We start from the raw sequence: 20,541 nt of genomic DNA, 5'->3' as shown, positions 1-20,541 counted from the left end.
CATGCTTTGATTGAGATTTTTTATCCTGTAGATTTTTTCGTATTAATCATATTTGCTTGAATATCCATGGATAGATTGGGTGGTTTCTATTCAGATAGAGGCTCACTGTAATTCAATTTTCATTGTGTTAATGGAATCTAACTGTGGTGACTATGAAGATGTGTTATGTAAAATACCAAGGACTAACTGCAAGGAGAGAATGATCAGTTCATCAATATGGAATGCAAAAGATTGTAGAACAGGGGAATGGGGAAGGACCAGGGGAAAGATCCTTTTCCTCTTCTCCCATCCCCAAAACCCTCTTCAGTAGGAGACTTTGCTCAGCACAGACTCAGGGCAGCAATGGGAGTGGAATTGTGCAGCTGCCTGTTTGTGGAGTGATAAATTCCCTGGGCTTAACCCCTTCCCATCCTCTTCCCCTACTGGGAATTGGGGCAAGTGGGAGGAATCTTGGTCACTGGCTTTATTACATTTTTAAATCTTAATTGAATACTGCTTGTACTGGTTAGTGACTGTGTTCTCAACACTAATCACAGTCTGCAATCAGCAAACAACCTATAGGTACTAATAGGGACTTATTGAATTAAAGTGACAATTTTATTCAATGTATGAAGTCAGGGGTTGCTGTGTGCAGAGTGTGGCTGCTTTAATGGGAATGGGAAGGAGATCATGGGCTCTAGACAAGGATTTCTGTCATTTTTTATAAGAAGATGCTGGTGTCATTTTTTCAGATACTGTTTCTTTCTCTCTGGTGCCTGATGGCTTTTTTTTTTTTTCTTTCTTGGACATCAGATATTTCCACAGTTTGATGGCCTTGCTACAAATCCACAGTGAACAGGACTTACTAGAAGGTTACAGCTCATCTTTAGAGACGTTAACAGATCTGAAGCAGTGCCTGGCTATGTCAGTAAGAGAAACCTCAGAGCTGCAAAAGGAAATGAAGATGTACTAATAGCAGTCTCACTCAGGTGATGCTGCTGCATAAACCTCCTGTTAAATTTTGGGTCACACACATATTAAACTGCTGACTGCTCCAGGCAGAATATTAGAATTAATCCAAGGAAATGAGGTGTTCAGTGTTTTCTTGGCACTTTATTCCTTTAGGCTGCAGTTTTCCCACCCTTAATTACCACAACTACAGCTTTTTGCTCATTTCTCCTCAACAATGACACAACCTTTGTAGACCAGACATTTCACTAAGCCCCTTTCTTGCCTGTGGAGCAAAACCCTTCAGCTCATGTTTAATTTTAAGTGTGGGAATATCTTCACAGATTTAAATGGGATTCTTCAGAGGCTTAAATTTCAGCATGAGTTTCTGCTCTTCTCTGAAGTGGAGCAGAGGGAACTCCCCTCTTCCTCAAAGACTATTGCCTGAAATCTACTCTGTAGTGTTCAATAATTTGTTTAACATGTTCTCTCCCCTGACAGCATCTGTGGTGTTAAAACTCCTATGAAGAGAATAAAAGCCTGAGTCAGTGAACTGCTCCTTCTCTGCTTTCTCTGCTGGAAACAAAGCAAGGATATTGCACCTCAGCATCTGCACTGGTTCTGAGCCAAGAGTTTGCTTCGTCCTTCTAGTTTTTATTGAGTGGGAGAAGGCAAAACAATATAAATTGTTTCCTTTCTTTAAAGAATCACTCCTCAGTTTCTTCTTAGTGTAATGACTAAAGAGTGCACTATACTTCACTTTAACTTCTTAATCTTTGTGTTGTCTTTTTAATTACCAATTTACCAAACCCTTTTATTTTACACCTGAACAAAAAATCAGTTCTGATTTTCTATTTTTACTAGGCACAGAGTTCATGGACATTACCCATATTCCAAAGATCCAACATTCAAAATAACCAAAACACAAATAGAAATAGATTGAAACTGTTTCATTTATAGACTTCTGTACCTTCTACCTGTATTTCTGTTGTGCATGGAGCATTATTCTTAAGCAGCTGGGTTGCATTCTGCCTGTTTAACTTCTAATGCCTCTTTTTTTCCCATACCTTGAGGAGCTGCCCTCGTCCTCAATTAAAGTAACAGGATTTATGGATGTCAGACTTAGCAAAACTCTTACCCATAAGGTAAATTTTACAGGCATTAGCAAGCCCTAACTCAGTGAGTGGGACTTAATCCAACAGGAGTGAACTCACTGGGGCAGCTCTACTTTTGAAAGTCAGATAGGAAATTTCTTTAGGGAGTAAGGAAACAAGATCAGATTAGTGTTGTTCCAACAAAGCTTATAATATCCCTTCAACCACATTCTCTTTAAGTTTTGCATATTACAAATGCTCTTTTGCTGGATCTTGGTGATTACCCCAAACCAACAGTGAAGAAGAGAGAACCTGTAGCTCCTGAAAAGCAAGTATTGGCCAGCCTGGTAATCTCACTTATGTTCATTCACATTAAAACTACAGTTTTACGTTTGGGAAGTTTGTGACCAGAAAAGTTAAGTGCCTTGCAGGATTGTCTTAAATTAAAAAAAAAAAAAAAAAAAATCACCAGTCATTGTTGCTATAAAGAATAGCCCCTTATTTTTCATATCTAAAAGATTGAACCCTTCATGGTGATTAATAAAGTCTGGTTGTTATCTCCTTCTGTCATAAAAAATGATATACAAAAGAAACAGCCTGAAAAAACACAAAGGTAAAATGCCAGCACGAACATTTGTACCGACACTGCTAATTAAGAGACTTAACTTATTAGTCTTTAAGTAGCAAAAAAAAAAAGAGAAACAAACAAGTACAATTTGGCAGATTAATTTTATGTTCTGCTCTATTTAATCAAACTATACCTATAGTGAAAATGACAAATCTGACTTGTCAGACTATGGATGATAAGAAAGATAAAGGTCATATATTTTAATGTCATAGAAGGTCTTATTAAAGGAACCCTAATTACATTAGGTATCCACGAAACATTAATTAAATACTGTCTGAAATAATTAGGTCCAAGTTACTGATGATTTAATTAAACTCAGTTTTTTATTTTATAAGAAAACTACAGGTCCAGTATCAGTGTGTTGGCAGGATAATGGATAATCTGTGAGAAGAGCACAACAGTGACCTTGGGCAGCTCCCCTGGAAGGACACCTGGCTGAGCAGCTTGTCCTGCTCCCCACACCCCCTGGGCAGGAACACATGGGGGGAACTTGGTTTATTTCTGTAATGGAGAGAGAGATCCAGCTACAACTCCAGCTACGACTGCTGTGTTGAAGAAGGGAGACACTGCTGCCCTGAACGTGGAAAGGATCTTTCCTTCTTCCCTTCTGGACTTTTATTGGAGGGAAAAGAGATTTGATCCAATGTAAATACTGCTTTATCATAGGAGAGATAGTTAAGATTGTGTATATAATGTATTATAATATTTATTTGTGTAATATTTGTAATATAATTCCCTTCCCCCCATATTGAATCTTGTGTCTGCAAAACCCCTCTCACACTGGGTTGAGTTGTGGGAAGGGGGGGGCTTGGACTTGGCAATTGGATTTCTGGGGGTCTCAAACCATCACAATTTCAAAGTGGGCAGGATCCAGAAAAAAGAAAGAAGAAAGGATTTAGCTCATCCTCCCAACTTGTGTGAGCTGTCTTAGCCCTGCTGAGATTCCTTGCTAATTTGGGGGAAGATCTTTGCCTTTTCAAGTCACAGGAATTCTACAGCCTAAGGCAGATACCCATCTAAAAGCCTGGATTTGCATGTCTACCACACCCTCCAAAAAGTTCCAAACCCTCCTTGTATTCCCCTCTCCAAGGGAACAATGATGGAGGGAACAATGATTCCTTTGCATGCAGGAGGCTGTGCCACCTCTGGGGTTTTACATGGACAAAGAAAGAATGGCTGGGGCAGCTGGGCTGGCAAAGGGCTCTCCTGATCTTTTAGGATAAGGGAAACACTGAATGAGTGAGACATCATCCCCTACTGAAAACTGCCACAGAATATACATCAGATTGTATAGGAGAAAAAAAAGAGTATTGGAAAGGCAAGAAATATGTACAGTGAGTTTGTGTGTGGAGTGAGGCAGTGAAGGCATTTGGAGGATAAAGAGCATTTTCCACACCATGAGTGAGAACACAGATCACACGGAATTAGAGAGATGGACTCTATAACTGGGTTCTGATCTCTCACCTCCACTGGCAGGATCTAAATCTTCTCATAGAATCATAGAATAAACCAGGTTGGAAAAGACCTCTGGGATCATCAAGTCCAACCCTGGATCCAACCCCGCCGTGGTTCCCAGCCCATGGCACTGATCCAGTCTCACCCTCAACACCTCCAGAGATGGTGAATCCACCCCCTCCCTGGGCAGCCCATTCCAATGGCTGAGCACTCCCTCTGTAAAAATTTCTTCCTGATATCCAACCTAAACCTCCCCTGGCACAGCTTAAGACCCAGACAAGTAAAGCTCACACTTCAATTTCTCCTCTTGTAAAATGAAAAGGAGCATCTTTCTTACTTCATAATTATGAGTAATTTCTAATGCCTGTGAGTGTTACTCCTACAGAGCAATTCTATCAAAATGCAACATGTTGTTTTGAGAGTTCTGAGGCCCAGAGGCAGCCTGGTGCCTGCAGGGAAGAGCCACCCTTGGAGATCAGCAGACCCCAAGGGTTACAGGACACTTTAAACATCCTCCTTTGCACATATGGACAGTGCCAAACTAAGGAAAAGCTTCCAGTGTCCATCATCTGAACAACTACAACTGGTCACATGTAGCTAAAGAGAACAGGAGAATCAAGTTGTAATTCAGACTTGCAAGCTTCCTAAACATCACATTCCACAGAGAGTCTCTTATTTTTAAAAGGCAATTAACTTGTCGCCATACAAATAAAAAGATTTTTAAAAATGGAAAATACCAGACTAGAAACCTCCTATATGTAATATTGTACAGAGTAAAGCAGATTCAACAAAGATTTAATAAGATTTGACCTATAATAGGTTATAATAAGATTATAACCTATAAGATTAAACCTATAATAAATAAGATTTAACCTATCTCATCCTCTTAATAAAGTTCTATGAGTTTTAGCCTTGGCTGAAATAAAAAGATCATTGCAGAGCCTATTAAAAATAATAAAATAGAAAAATAATACATTCTTAAACCCACACAATTTTGTCACAACTACCCATTGCCAGGGTATTTGGGTTGTTTTAACCACAGGCATCACCATGACACTTAACAAATGCCTGTATTTTAAAAGAGTATAAATTACTACAGTGTGCTAAGGAAATGCTGAGGTGTTGACTTAGCAACTAGTAAATCTCTTAATTAAATCCAGAAGAGGATTTTGCAATAAAATTAGCAATTGGCTCATCAGTTGGACACTCGTGAGAAGGTGGAAGGGTTTCTGTGTTGTGTGGGTAAAACACGTCAGCTGTACCTTTCTGTTTGCTGCTGCTTTCACATCTTCCTCAAGGTGCTCAGGAAACTTTTCTCTTGGGCTTTCTTACTTTGGAATCTCCTTTCTTTAAACACCAAGACTGAAACATAAAGAAAGTCCAATTTTAGAGTGAAATGGAATTTTGTTTGTCTTTACAGAGAGCTTTGTTTGAGTAATTCAAGAAACAAAAACCAGAAAAAGTTTTGTTCTTTTCCTCTGCAAACTCTGCGGTGACATTATGGCTTTTATTATTACTATTATTATTATTATTGTTATTATTGTTATTATTATTATTATATCTGGTTTATTATGTGAAATAGTCCTACATTTTACCCTACCTGAGCGCTTGTCCCATCCATGTAATGCTGCCTGTAAAAAAATCCTTAACTCCTTCAGGTAAAAATAAATTTTTATTATTAAGCTTTTCATTAAATCCTCTTACTTTGAGTGTTACAGTAATCAGTATAACAATGGCATGAATTAGCATGTGCATAATGTTTCAAAACTATAAAAACTCTAAACACACAAGGTACCAATGAGCAATTTAGCAAGCAGACCTTCACCATTAATGTGTTGTTTCCAAAAATTCTGTTGCCACTGCTCAGTATCAGAGTACAGGTATAAAAATGGCAGTTTTTCTTCTTAAAGCTTGAATTTCCACTCAAATAAATTGCCTTTTGAGACGTTTTTTATACGCTTTCTAAACCAGAGAAATCTTTCATCTATTTGACAAGAATATAACTGAATGAATACCTCTAAATAAGGAGTACCTTGGGAATTTGTCTTTACCTTTTCTTACTGCATAAAAACCCAAAAGGTCCAAGTAAAGCCTATTAAATGGGATGCATGGTGAAGGCATTAATTAATTTTTTTATGTACAAGATGATGGGCTGGGTCCTGCTCTCCTAACCTGGGCAAAATACAGGCTGCAATGGAAATTCTGCTTCTTTTACTTCAGCTGGAGCAAATCCTACACAGCAGCATCCCTTTATGTCACTGTAACAATCAAATAACTTAGGAAAGTGATCTCTCAAATTAATTCCTTCCAAAATCACATTAACTGTCAACAAAAGAGATGGAGAATGAAAGGAAAATAGCTGCTTGTGTTTTACCTGTTTTGCCACCTGTTAACTGCAATGAATGAATAAACTGAACCCTGCTGGGGAATCCTTGGATTTCCTGAAAAGAGGGTCTAGAAAACCAGCTTTCAAAGATACATTGGTGACTGAGTTCATAGGAGTTAAATTACAATTATCCCCTATGCAAAATAAAAATACATACTGCTGTGAAGGCCACCAACCAGTTAAAAAGCCAAAAAGATGCTTTAAACAGTTTTAGTACCACAAACTCTAGGGAGAAATGAGCTTGCACACTGACAATAACTTTGGCAAAACCTGTTCCTTGAAAAATCCATTTGCAACACTTCCCCCCAGATTCAAAATACTGCTTTTAGACTTCAAAAGCAACGCAGATCCAGTACAAATTTCTTTCTGTGAGCAAAGGTGTTCTGCTGGAGATGTTTCACAGCACACACAGCTACCCCCAAAACTGGGAAAAGGCTGCAAAACAACCGAGCAGGAGCAGACCCACAATTAACAAACAAATTTGACCAGGCAGCTGCTGGATCTGTACTTATTTTTACCTTACAAGCACTTACCTGATGTCTCGTGCAACGTGTTATAAAGATATTTCCTAAAAGATTTTTGGCCAATGAATTCTGGAGCTGAAATGGAATAACGAAGGTAGAAATGTGTCCCGTTATCAGTCACACACATTCAAGCAGAAAGCCAGTGCAGCACAGTAGATAGAACTATAAGCTCTGGGATCTTCTCATTCAACCAAGATTGCTTCATACAAAAGTTGACAATACACCACTGAAAGCCATTGTTGATATTCAACATTTTTTAAATAGCTGAACAGAATAGACAATAAGGCACGAAGGAAAACTCGGACAGGAGGCTGGCCTGGAGTCTGGGTTCAGAAAGGAAAAAAAACCACTAAAAATGGACAATAAATATGTGATGCCCGTTTTTTGCCCACCTGTGTGTCAATTAGCTGATCTTTACCAGGCTGAAATTCCACCAGTTTTAAAGGAAGAATAAAATATGAACCATTTTTTCCCCCCATCTAATAAAGTCTGGGTGCAGTTTTAAATGTTGGCACTGAGTGAGACACATGTTTCCATGGTTCACATCCACCACGAGCTAATGGAAATTAAGGAATTTGTAAAATCACTGGAAGATCCTCCCATTCATTGTTAGACCCCTCTATCTAAGCTGAGGAGAACATACATTTCAGTCCTTATATCAGAAAAAGGATTCATGGGAAATGCTTTTTGAAATAGTGAAAAATCAGCATTTCCTGTTGCTGTCTCTGAGGCCCCTATTTATTTCCTCAATTAAAAGAGGTCAGATCACAGTATCCTGAAAATTCATAACATGTTAGAGAGCTTGCACACAGCAAACAAAGCCTTATTCTAACAACTGGTGGTGTTGAGTTTGGACTGGTTCAGGTTTCAGTGCCAAAAGGGGAAAATTCTACCTTGTATAACTCTGTAAAACTGTATTATGATAAACAAACCTCATTTTTTTTCCACTGGCACACCTGAAACACCTCGTGTGGATCATATTAAAACCAGTATGGTTAGCAGCCAGCAAAGGATGAGTTTAAACAATTTTAATTTTTGATAACCTAGATATTCCAGCAAAACATTCTACTTTACTCTGGCTCAGGACTATGTTTTTCTCCAGCTCTGCTTTGATTTTCATTGTGTGCTGCTTCACCCAAGCAATTTATACTCAGTATTGTTTTAACCATTTCTTTTTTAATGAAGAACTGTCAGGTTATTTCAGGCCAGACCAAGCAGGTTATGATGATGAACGTTGGATGATCAGTTTAACATGTTGGGGTTTTTTTGTTTGTTAACCCTGTTGTATTATCCACTAATTCTGCTCCTGAGTTTAGAATGTGGAAGGTAACTGCCTTTTAAAGTGCATTTTCTCCTCTTGTTTTCAGCTAGTCCTGTTAGGTGTGCTGCTTGATTTTAGACATCACCTACGTTATTTAGACTTCCTTGAAGAAAGGACTTTACTTGGTTTGTGTCTTTGCTATATCTGGGCTGCTCATTCTAGCAAATATCTGAAAATCTTGGCACCAAGAATATATATTTTTGTTAAAAAACATATTTTCAGGTGAGTATGACTAATGCAAGAATTGCTCAGCAGATGACTGTGAGCAGAGTGCCAGGGGAGGAATTCTGAGCAGGGAAGGGAAGGCTCGAGTACTTCCTTCTAAATGACTCTTACTGAGTTCCCCTCAAAGTGCTTCCCCTAAAGGCAGGGACTGAAACCAGCTGATGAATACTTTGCACTCCTGCAAAGCCCTGGGGCTGCAGCCCTTTTGTGAGTCAGAGGGGCCTCTAGGAAAGTGCCCATTTTGGTTGTATTTGACAAATTATCCATGCTGACTTTCTGCAGAAGTCACCAGCAGAGTGGGAACAGGTTGATTTTACCCCCCTTTGGTTCAGAGTCCATTACAGGGCATCGCTACAAACCAGGTGTGCCCTGACCTTGTGAGCAGGAGCTGTGAACAGGAGTGGCCAAATCACTCCCTCAACCACAGAAAGCCACAAGAGCTGGAATGAAAACTGCCAGGCCTGACATCCTTGCACCTGGAATTGTCCTGGCAGTCCACTTGATGCACCCTTGGATGTCAGAATTTACAAAGAACAGATACAACTGTACAGGTTTTCCTAAAGCTAACTCGTACTGAATCCTGCAGGGTGTCCAGCCCAAGGTGAAAGACATTTTCCAAGTAAAAAAAAAAGAAACAAGTTTGATGCCTTCATTTGTATCACAAAGAAATCAAGCACAGGGTGCTTTGCTGTACAAGTGGCCTTCAAGTCAATGCCCTTACAACAGACAGGGGTAGAGCCCTTCCCAAATCTTTGTTCCCAAAGCCTAGCCATGATGATGATGATGATGGCCTTCAAGTGTGAGTAGAGCCCTTCCCAAATCTTTGTTCCCAAAGCCTAGCCATGATGATGATGATGATGATGATGGCCTTCAAGTGTGAGTCCCACAACTCCACCCACCCCCATTTCACTGAAATCACCAGCCCTGATTTTCAATCAGTTCATTGGTGATGGTGGAAATCTTCGTGTGCTTGCAATAAGTCTGCAGGATTGGGTTTAAACCAACAGGAGATATGACACCTCTGTTGAACACTGTTCCTTCTCTCCTTGTTCCTGTGAGATCACTAAACAACTTTCCACAGGAAATCTAAACATCATATCAGAGTAATTTGCGATACCTTTTTAGATGCCTCTCTTCCTTCTTGACACTCCAACTGAACAATTTTCACTGTGCTTTGCAATCTAAGCAATTACATGAACGTCTGGGTTTCATCAGGGCAGGAAATCTAAGCAGCTCTGGCAAGGTCTTTTTGTGCAGCAGCACTCCTGTGAAAAACCCAGTTCTAAATGCACTCGACTGCACTCCAAAGGTACGTGAGAAGAAATTGGGATATGAACCTGAGCTCTTTTTACACCTTATCCAAAGCTGTGAACCACAGAGCACCTGAGCTTTCAGACAGGCAGAAGACTTTAAATAAGGAAAGGAATCCACCATTAGTTTTCCAGGTCAGGTTCCTCCTGTGTTATTACACAGACGCTACAGACACACTGTCTGTTTAAAATTTGCCTGTTCTTAAAAGGATAAGAAATTCTGTTCTCAAGCCCCCAGTGTTTCACCCAGTGGAATTCTAAAATTGTCAGTAATAATTCTGTAAATTATGTCTACAAGAAAATTGCAGTTTTACCCTTCTGAAGGGAAGGATTATTTTACCACACAGTCCAGTGTTCACCTCTGAAAATCACTTATTAGGTTGCTCAAATTCACAAACTGCAGTTGTCAGGGCTATCATAAAGTTGTATGCAACATCAATTTAACGATAACATTACACTGGTTTTCTCCCTGGTCCTGCATGGAGCCTGTGAATTGGTGGGAAAGAGATATTCAATCCCAATGTACTCCTGAACAATGCAGAAAATGACAGATCTGCGTTCTGAGGACATAACATCCACCTTGTCCACATTTCATTGGGATCCTTTCAAACCACTGCCAATCCCACTTCCAGATAAGTACAGGACATTACATGTATTCAGAAACTGTTTAAATTATTTTAAAAGTTTTAGGTTACTGCTTTAATTGCAAAGTCTTAATTTTCCCCTCTTACTAAAGCCATGATACGGATTCCCCTCTCATTGTTATAATTTTCTGTGATATAAGCCTGCTATAATTTAGCACTCAACTGCACTGAATCCCATTATGAAGTCTCATCTTATATCACACAGAGTATATCTGAGTATAAAACATAAAATGCTTAGCTTGTAAGGATAGGGAACTTGTCACCTCTTTAATTTGATCACTAAAGTAAAATTTCAGATTAAAGTTGGACTATAATGGCAAGATAATGCTAAATATCCAGATTTTTAAAATGAGTGACACACCGTGCATTTCAGAGATAGAGATATGTGTGACCTTCACAGAAGTTAATTAAAATATGGAGGAAAAAAAAATCAAACTGCTTTTTTTTTTTTTTCTAGGAAGTGTGTATTTCAAATGTCCCTGGCCCTAACCAAGAGATGGGGTAGTGCAACAAATCTGCTATTTCCCATACAAGGTCCCCTTGAATAACTTCCCTCTGGAGATTGGCACATTGAGGATGCCTCTGACACTCTGATTTTTACATGTTTAACAGAAATTCTCTTTTGCTGGTCCAGATGTGACATTGGTCTAGGCTTTGAACATTTTATCAATAGAATCTTAGAATTGTTTAGGTTGGAAAAGACCTTTAAGATAATTGAGTGAAACTGTTACTTCTGTCTAATGATTTTTTTCCTTAATGTCACTATCTTAAATTCCCAGTAATAAGTACATTGCAGTGGTAAGTACACAGACTCCCTGGTTTACTGAATTCTTTCACAGCAATAAGAACAAAGTTGGAACAGTTTCAGAAGGGTTGACTAAGGGGAATCTATGACACAATAAACAACTTCATGGTCAGGCTGTAGTTCCAGGTGGTGGGAGGTCAGTGTACAAGAGCCATTAGCCAAAATATTCCAACAGTCTGAGGACTAACTGGTGTTCTATGGAATGGCATCTTAAATTTGAGAAGCCTTTTCCAGTCTAAGTCTTGCCAAAGTGTTATGATCCTGTAAAAAGCTTTAGTTTCAATGAACTGACATTTTCTGATGAAAAAACATTTTGTCTAAACACTCCTTGATAGCACTAATGGTGTGTGTGTGTATATATATATATACACATATATATGTATGTATGTATATATATATAGGTTAAATAAAAGATTTGCCACTGCTAAAAGCCATATTTATAAAAATGATTGCAAATACGTTTCAATTATGGGAAGGGAGAAATTGCTAACAATGAGTGGCTAAAGACTTGCTGCTCACATAAAGACACACTTTTTTTTCCTGGCACAATTGTGGAGCCTCAGACATGGGAGGTGGGCTCGGGGGGAAAAGATGCAATAAACAGTGGACTCCCTTTTTTTACAATGAATTTTCATAAAAATATCTACAAAAAGGCCAAGTTAGCAGTGTTGGATATTACAATGTATTTGATTAATTTTTTCTTTTTTTAATATAAAATTGTCAGATAATCTTGTCCCGCAAAAATACTACATTTTAAAATTCACCGTGGAGCTGTCAGGCTCCCACAGCCTCTTAGAGCTGGAGCTGGTCCTGAGCTTGTGCTCCTTGTCAAAATTTAATGAGACGACCAGTTCTAAAATAATTGAATTTTCATATCAGAGCGAACCAGGATTACTCAGACAATAAAAATGCTGAGTCCTGTACTGTTACTGGCAAATACCTTTTGCTTTGCTCATGAAATCAGTATGTAAATGTTCAGGGTTTGTATTTAAGGCATCTTATGCATTTAGAGTTGTAGTACTGGCAATAATTTCAAATGGTGCCGTTGATAAGTAGCTGGTTTTTTTTTTTTCCATAATGTTCAAACTGTAATTTGTTTGGTGAATCAGGATAAGCATTTGGTTTATATTTTATATAAATGTTAATGCGGCCGCAGTTTAATTATATTTCTTAACTTTTAGCATTTCAAAAGTAGAATTTGAAGGCCACTCCATCAGATTGTCTTGCTTCCATGGAACACTTCCATGGAGCACAGTCCCACTGACTTATGGCTTTAAGAAGGGGAACTGCCCAGGAAGTCGGTGCTGCTGCAGATGCTGAATCCATGTGGGGAGGCACCAAGAGCAGCAGGATGCTGGACTTATTCCTCAGCCTGCAGGTTGAAAAGTCAGAGGCAAAAGGTCCCCATCAGAGGTGCAAAAGGTCCCCATCAGAGGCACAAAAGGATCAAAAACCAAACCAACCCAAAAGCCTGTCCCTAAATGGGGCTATTTACATAAAGGCTTCAAGCAAAACTAAAATGTGCCTCAATAATTCAGTGATTGCTGCTACAGAAATGTGGAAATGATTGGATGCATTCTCAAGAAGCCCTTAGGATGAACTTTACTGACATCTCTTTTTCTTGTTGTCCAGAGGTTATTTTGAGGTATAAATCCGCAGGAATAAGGGTAACTAAACTTTTCAAGCAGGCCAAATATCAGTGACTGTCCCACCATGCTGGTCTGCGTGAAGTTGTGCTGAATGTTGAATGTGTGGCAGACACATATTTGACTGTGATTCCCAGGGAAGAGCTCCTGAGCAGCTCCTGACACATAAAAGGCCTCTGATCCGTTTTCACAGGATGCTTTCCAGCCCATCTCTTCCTACAAAACACACCAACTCTCCTCAGTATTAGCACTTAAGGCAGAGTTAATAATACACACATAATTTTGTTTCCCTGTCCAGCTCACCCAATTTAATGGATGTTCACGTGTAGCTGCCCAGACCTGCTACAGAAAAACCTACAGAAGAGAGGGAAATTCAGACAATATGTTTCCAAACACAAAGGAGTCTGTGGGACAAATTTCCATTTCTGATAAAAGATGGAAAAAACTGGAAAAAACCTCTCAGCTGTGCCTGCAGTCCTGCACTTCCCAGAGCCAGGGAGGAGCCTGCACTGCCTGATGGGAGCTGTAGTTCAATCCTGAAGGCTGATTTTTAAGGAAGGGAGAAATGCGGGACAGAGGCAATCTGTGAAGGCTCTTGTAAAACCTGTAGAGCCAAGGGAACATCTGACTGTTTTAATTACAGCAATATTAGTTGGGAAAGTGATTATTCACAATCACATCAAACGGATTTGTGTGTTCGAGTGTATTTGTTTTCCAGCCTACAATCTCAACCACTTCCTGAGTACATAATTGATATTTCCCTTTTTTTAGAAGACAACCTTCATTGATATTTCTGCAAATAAAATTTACTTGATAGCATTGTTAAAGAAGCCTTATTTTCTGTCATGTTTTCCATCAGCCGAGCATGGAACCTCAGAGCTGCAGACAGTTCTGAAAATTGATCGTGGCACGTTTTATTAATATAAATTATTTGTATAAGGGTGCTCAACCTGCCTGCCGAGTGGCCTAATATTTTGCCTTTCACATGAAGCCCATGAATATTTAGTCAGAGAGAAGGCTGCACAGATTCAGGGGAGGTATAGTCATACCAAAACAACAGTATATAGAAACCCAATTTTTGATAAGCAGAATAATGAACAGCAATTTCTCTGTTTCACCTGGTGAGTTATTTAACAATATAAATGGTAGACTAGAAACTGGGAAAGAAGATTGAGAACCAGAAGAGAAAGCTCAGAAAAAAAAAATAGAAAACTGAGGCTAAGCTTGCCAGGGAAAGGGGACAACATGCGAGGAACATCATCTCTCTCTCAGATGAGGCTTTTTTCCATCAAGAGGTGGAGTGAAATAATATGTATACTGTTCCAAGTTATTACCAGTTAAGCAGTCACAGAATCATGGAATGGTGAGGGTTGGAAGGGACCTTGAAGTCAACTTGGGCAGCTTCAGGCTGTCTCTGTCTTTTCTTGTTTGCCTCATGTCATCATTTCCTCAGACTTAAATTTAGTGTTGGTTCTGGTGTGATGGCACCTGAGCTACCACGTCCCACTGATCCCTGGTTAGGAAAGAATATAATTTTTAATAGGAAACACATCCAGTTTTTTTTTTACTCTGTTCCTCCCGAAAGCTTTCCTGGTAGGAATGACTTTAGTCCCCCAGCTGAAATGTGCATTTTGCCCCGTGGCTAAAAAAGGCAAAAAGAGTCACTAATATGGTCTTTTAGCCCCTAAAAGAGTTTAATAGCCCATTTCCTTATCTTAGATCAACTTTATTATAACACAGTAATTACACAGGAAAGAAAAGTAAGGATCACAACGTCAGCCACATTTAACCTCCTTTGATCTCCCAGGATTCTCTGCACTAAGGGCTCAAGGAAAGGCCTTCACGGACTTCCTGATAACTGGATGAGTGATTATCCCCCTTGTTAATGGGCAATGATATAGAAAACTCTTCCATATGTACAGAATATTCATGAGGGGGCTGCACAAGCCGAGATAAGAACAGAAGATGCCACCAGCAATCACTTATAAGAACACTGTGAAAAAATACTCCTGCTGGGGGACACTGTTACACTTGGGGTTTGTGGGTGAGGGTGAAAGCAGGGCAGAGCCATTGGTGTCCCACTGGCAGCATAATTTGGAGGCAGAGTTTGCTCCCCATGACTTGAGTTTTACCAGTTAAGGGCACTTGGCAATGTGATCTTCCCATGGACGGTGTCCTTGCCCATGACAGGGGGGTTGGAAGTGGATGATCTTTAAGGTCCCTTCCCACCAGGACCATTCTGCCATTCTGGGACTCTTTCAGCTGCCACATGCCCGTGGTGTTCACCTGCACCTGGAATCTCAGCCTCCAATCCACACAGCCGAGACAGAACATGAATGAATGCCCAGGTGGTACAGCAGGGCTGGAGTGGCTTTCTTTGGGAGAAGCCAAGACTGTCTGAACACCTGAGGGGCTGCCCTTCATCAGGGAATCAGAGAATTGTGAAGGCTGGAAAAGACCTTTAAGACCATCAAGTGCAACCTGCCAACCCAGCAGCACCACCACACAGCACTAAACAACATTGAGCTTTCTTTACACACGGCCAATACAATTTATTCCTTTTTTTTTTTCTCCCCCTGTATCGATAGGAACGTAGTTTTTGTAATTTCTAAAAAAAAAAAAAATGCTCTAGATTTGAAAACTGTTTCTGCAAAAATCCTTTATCTGCCTCCCTTCAGAAGTGCAGCAAATCCCAATATGATTTATCGGATGTCCTTGCTTCCGAAAGGCATTGTGGCTACTGAAATAATGAACTACTTGAAAGTCACATTTAATTTACTTCCAAAGAAACAAGCTAGCATTGCTCAAGGTTGCTGGGGAAACAGGAAAGCTGCTTTAGGTCAGTTTGCAGCAGAGAAGACCTGCTGATATTTTGCAATTTGCACATGGTCACCATAACTTTAACAATCTCTTATTTTCAGAAACCTATTTCTGACTTGGTGTTAAATATTCGTCTTCATTCCCACTGCGTGGCCTTGTTTTCAGCTGTGGATTCAGACTCATAAATCTGACTTAAAAATAAGCAGGTTTATCACAACTGTGTCCATATGTCTTCTTTGGGGGCCCATTTATCAAAGAATGCATCCAATTTCAGCCCAAGAGAAGCCCACAGTAGGCACAAAAATCTCATTTCTTGGGCTTCTACAGTACCAAGGTTGTGTGCAATTTCAGCTGATCAGACCCTTTCCAAAACCTTTTATTGGTTCCTCTTAGGCTTTCCTGCTTTAAAGAAAAGTTCTAATAGTTGCCAGAGTTGTAAAATTCAGTTACTGTGTGCTCTGCCACAAACAAAAGGAAAAAATCGCATTTGAAGGCAACGTGCCTGAGTTCTGCTCATCCTCCTCCTGGAGGCAAATCAGAACCCCCTTTTCCTTAGGTTGCAGTAGACAGGTGTGATTTCACATGCACAGGCAAATTCATTCCAAATTTAGTCAAGGCTGCAGTGGTAAAATGACTGGACCAACAGACATAAGGAAGCCTCTCGTGGCAGCAAGAGAAGATAACACAGGTCTGCAGTGCTCAGGCCTGTGCTCCTTGCTGGAGGAGTTTTCTCCCAATACCCAGTGTTATCCTAGAGGTCAATCTGCTAAAATCATGTCAGTCATATGAGTTTCGTGTGCAGGAATAAAAGTTATCTGTGCCTTGCCATTTAATTAGTACATTATTTATCTTCTGCAATCCCAGGTCTACAGTGAGCACAGCTTAAAGTTCAAAATTAACCAAGAAAAAATATTAACCAAAATTAAGGTGCTTAAAATAATTGATGGTGTTGAGCTCAAATTGCTCTCTGTTAGTCTCATAGAAGCACAATTTAGAGAGCAGCCTAAAGCAAGAGATGCACAATATCTCTAATGTAGAGAGCACATTGTCTAAGGTACATAGTAGAGTGGAGAATTGGATTTTGGGGCTCTCAAACCATTACAGCAGGAAATCTCTGGTCCCTCAGGGCATGCATACCTGGGGCTGCCTCTGATGGGCAGAGCTGGAAACCTGTTGCATCCTGCTCAGAGCTCACCCATCATTCTCTTGCAAATGTAAATGTCGCCGTTGCCCGGTGAGACAGAGGATGAGGGACTCGACAAAACTGGGAGAGCATCGAGAGTGGGACCCTGGACAGGTCAGTGGAGCCGCCCCACAGCAGGGGCTGCTCAGGGGGGTCCCTAAAACGGGGCACTGCCAGGCTGCTCAGGCACAAGGAACTCGTCCTTCCCGGGGCACTGATGGATTGTCAAACACAAAGGATCCAAGGAAAGCCCCTCTGTCATGGGACACAGAGCCCTGCGACCAAAGACACATTGCTGGTGGAATTGGTCACAAAACTGAGCCTGAGTGGGCAGCCAAACCACATTTTAGAAAGAAATCCTGATGACCATTTGCTGAACAACGCTGATGTGGAATCCTGGACCAGTAATGATTCTCTAATTAAAATTCGCTAACAAGTATTTTACAACATAATTCTAAGACTTTTGCTCTTGGCATTGTCTGGTGTTAAAATCCCAGACAAGGAAGTGAGTTGTGCCAGTGACAGTATATTCCTGTAGCTTGATGCCATTCTTCGTTGCTTAAAAATTAACTGAACTTTTACACAAGATTAATTAATGTAAAGTGGATTTTCTGGGAGGGGAAAAAATGAAAAGGAAGATAGCTCATTAAAAAGAAAAAGATCAGGAGCTAATTAGGTCTAGTCAGCCCCAGAGTTGACTCACTGAGGGTCAATGCTGCTATACCTAGGTTTATTATGCAGTAAAATCAAGGTATTTTATATTGATTGTGATTTTATCTTAAGATACCTGATGTGTGTTAGCTGCTGTGAGGTAGTGCCCGCTCTGAACAACAGCTGTAGCCTCACTAATAATCAGCACATTTGTTTGCAGACATATGAAAAATTCTGTACTAATCTATTGGATACATGCAGATTAGCAGTGCTAATTCACTGATTTTAGCCAGGTGCCAATTGCTTTCTTTGCAGTGGATTGGAACATGATACATCATGTCAGAAACAAAGTACAGGAAATATTAGCTAAAATCCAATCTTAAGAGCAGAAGGCTTTCCCTCAGCCCTGTTAGCACCTTATATGTGCCATCATCTCCCTCCTCTTTGTGTTGCTCCTCCTTATTTCTCCACTGTTTCTGAGTGGAGACAGCGCTGAGCTGTGAATGAGCAATTCCAGCCTGGCTCAGGTTCTGAACACTCTGGCCACACCTCCCAAAGAGCTGAGAGTGATTTTCTGAAAGAACAACCCAAGGGAGTATTGCAAAACTTGGGTTGTTTTTGACCACAGCAGCAAAGAGCTCCACTAAGGAAAGTACTGCTCTGCCATCTTTAAGATAAATTCATAATTTATCTGGAAGACAAGCTTGCTTTCTTAGAGGAAAACCTCCTCCACCACTCAGGAAAGGACATCTGAGTGTTTGATACCACAGGTCTGTGAGCAGCCAGCTTGGATTCCTTACACAAACAAAGGTCAGGAGCTCATTTTTTAAAACTCCTCTGGAATACTGGGTTGTTCCCCAACACTCATTTGGACCATGTAACACCGAGGTCTGGCTCACCCTGGAGACTTTTATGGCAGATTCTGTACAAACTGAGAGCAAAAGGGTTCCTGATCCACAAAACTTCCAAGAAAAAGACACCAAGGAAGGAAAAAACCCACAGATACACCTATGCACAGTAAACTTTACCTCATAGGATGCCACACAGACCACACAGCCTCACAAAATTACTTCTTATATTTAGAATAGTTTTCACCCAGAACTTTCAGTTTTCCAGATTTTCATCTGCGGAAAGACAGAGAATAGAGAGAGTTCTAGAAAGTGGAATTAAAATGGAGATGCTAAAGGATGTTCTAAGATGAAAAATCGAAGTTGCTGAGTATAAATTGGTTATTCACTGATAGATAATTTAGAGCATAATCACCTAGTCCTACCTGAAGAGTAAATACATTATCATTGGGAAACATTATCCAGTGGAATAAATATAGGAACTTATAACAGTATTAAGAGAGCAGATTAAGAGATTTCCAAGAAATCAGAGCTTTGTACCAGGAAAAGTCCACTTATCTACTGTGAAATGTTCACATTTGTGGAGTGCAGCCTCCTTCATGCCATCAAGCTGAGCCTGCAGCCCTGAGAATTACACACACTCAGGACAGGGCAAAAGTAGGTAATTACTATCTCTACATGATGCTATTGTACAAATTAGTATATCCTGCATCTCTCTGAAAAGAAAATGAGGCGTGTGGTTTTCTGCTGTGTTGTAGATTCAGCAGACAATAAACTGATCTCTCATGAGAACACAGCAATGCCAAGTGTTGCCTTGTGCCAACAAAGAAAGAGAAGGAAAAAGAAGAAGAAAAAGGACAAAATGATCAGGGAAAGCATGGAATTCAATGGAGAAAGTGATTTAATTGTGTGAGGGGAAAAAAACCAATGGTCATATGGAAAAAAAAAAGCTCTTCTGCGGAATTGAAGGTTTATAACAGGTAACGAAAAATAATTTTTTTTAAAAAAAGCCATAAATTTGACTTGATAATGTCAGTTTAATTTAAAATGCTGCTAAGTCTCCCAGTGTACATTAGTGTGCATGTTAAGATTGGTGTGTCCATAAAGGCACTCCAACAGCAACACACAAAGCCATGCTAATAGGGTTAGGTGCTCAGGATATAAGGTAACATAAGTGCCATTTGATGCAAGAGTTGCTAGGGAAGGCTATTTTTTTTTTCCCCTGTCTCTTAATTAAGTGAATTTAGTGCTTTTGAAAGGTGCCAGATTGACAATCCTGGGACTGAAGTACTTTATTCATAGAGCAGCCAGAGCCCAGGGAAAGTTTCGTCACCCTGCCCCTCAACCTTGACCTGCAGGGCTCACCTCCAGCGATGAGCAGGGCTGGGGACTCACTTTCCAAGCCCCTTCATTCTCTGGCCTCTCTGGGGAGGCTGCTGATAAAGGTGCTAATTAGGGCCAATTGTGATGGAGGGTTTTGTGCTGTGAACACCTGTCCATTAAGAACTGAACTGGGAACACCAGCTTTTTTTTTTCCATACGGGGCCCAGCACAGCCTCTAACAAGGGAGGGTTTTCTGAGCACTGCTGACCCGGGGCCAGGGCTGAGGGAACACGTACAGCAAAGGCAGCTTGAGCACTGCACTGAACCTCACCCAACTCTTTTTGAAGGGAGTAAATGGGAAAAATGGTTTTTAAAATATAATGTCCATCCTACTGCTTTGGTGACTCCTTTCCACAGCTCTCCTTGACTTCTGCCTCTGAGGTGGGTCTTCTTTCAAGCCTGACAGACTATTTTAGGAAAACATGAAAGACCAAAGAAAAACCAAAAGAAAAGGGCAAAACCAAAGAAAGACAATAATTAATTCAGCAGAACAATTAATGATGTCTGGGGCTGCCATAAATCTGGAGTATGAGAGTGCTTGCACAGCCTCCATTCCTCTCTGCCATGATCCTGTGGAGAAAGGGGATCCATGTCCATCTGAAAAATGGAGCAATGGGAAGGGATTGTTGTTGAATAAAACACTTCAAATGACCAAGCTGACTTCTGCTTGTTTGATGGCTTCTTTGAGGAC

The 20,541-nt window shown here is 40.2% G+C and overlaps 1 long non-coding RNA gene across 3 annotated transcripts in view; it reads right to left on the bottom strand.

Moving 5' to 3' along the window:
• The window catches only part of LOC135421274 (uncharacterized), a 31,933-nt gene extending 13,183 nt beyond the window's left edge, over positions 1-18,750 (bottom strand). For 2 of the 3 annotated variants that reach the window (XR_010433942.1, XR_010433944.1), the window contains exons 1-2: positions 18,648-18,750; positions 5,367-5,466 (exon numbers count right to left, since the gene is read on the bottom strand). This is a non-coding gene — a long non-coding RNA (uncharacterized LOC135421274). Of the gene's footprint in view, positions 1-1,072; positions 1,449-5,366; positions 5,467-18,647 lie in introns of those variants that run through there. The other variant, XR_010433943.1, reaches the window with a different exon arrangement.
• Positions 18,751-20,541: the final 1,791 nt, after the last annotated feature.

Source organism: Pseudopipra pipra, chromosome 13, assembly GCF_036250125.1.
Source record: "Pseudopipra pipra isolate bDixPip1 chromosome 13, bDixPip1.hap1, whole genome shotgun sequence".
NCBI lineage: Eukaryota > Metazoa > Chordata > Aves > Passeriformes > Pipridae > Pseudopipra > Pseudopipra pipra.
The sequence above is the reverse complement of the archived record's forward strand: the minus strand, read 5'-3'. Positions and strand labels throughout refer to the sequence as shown.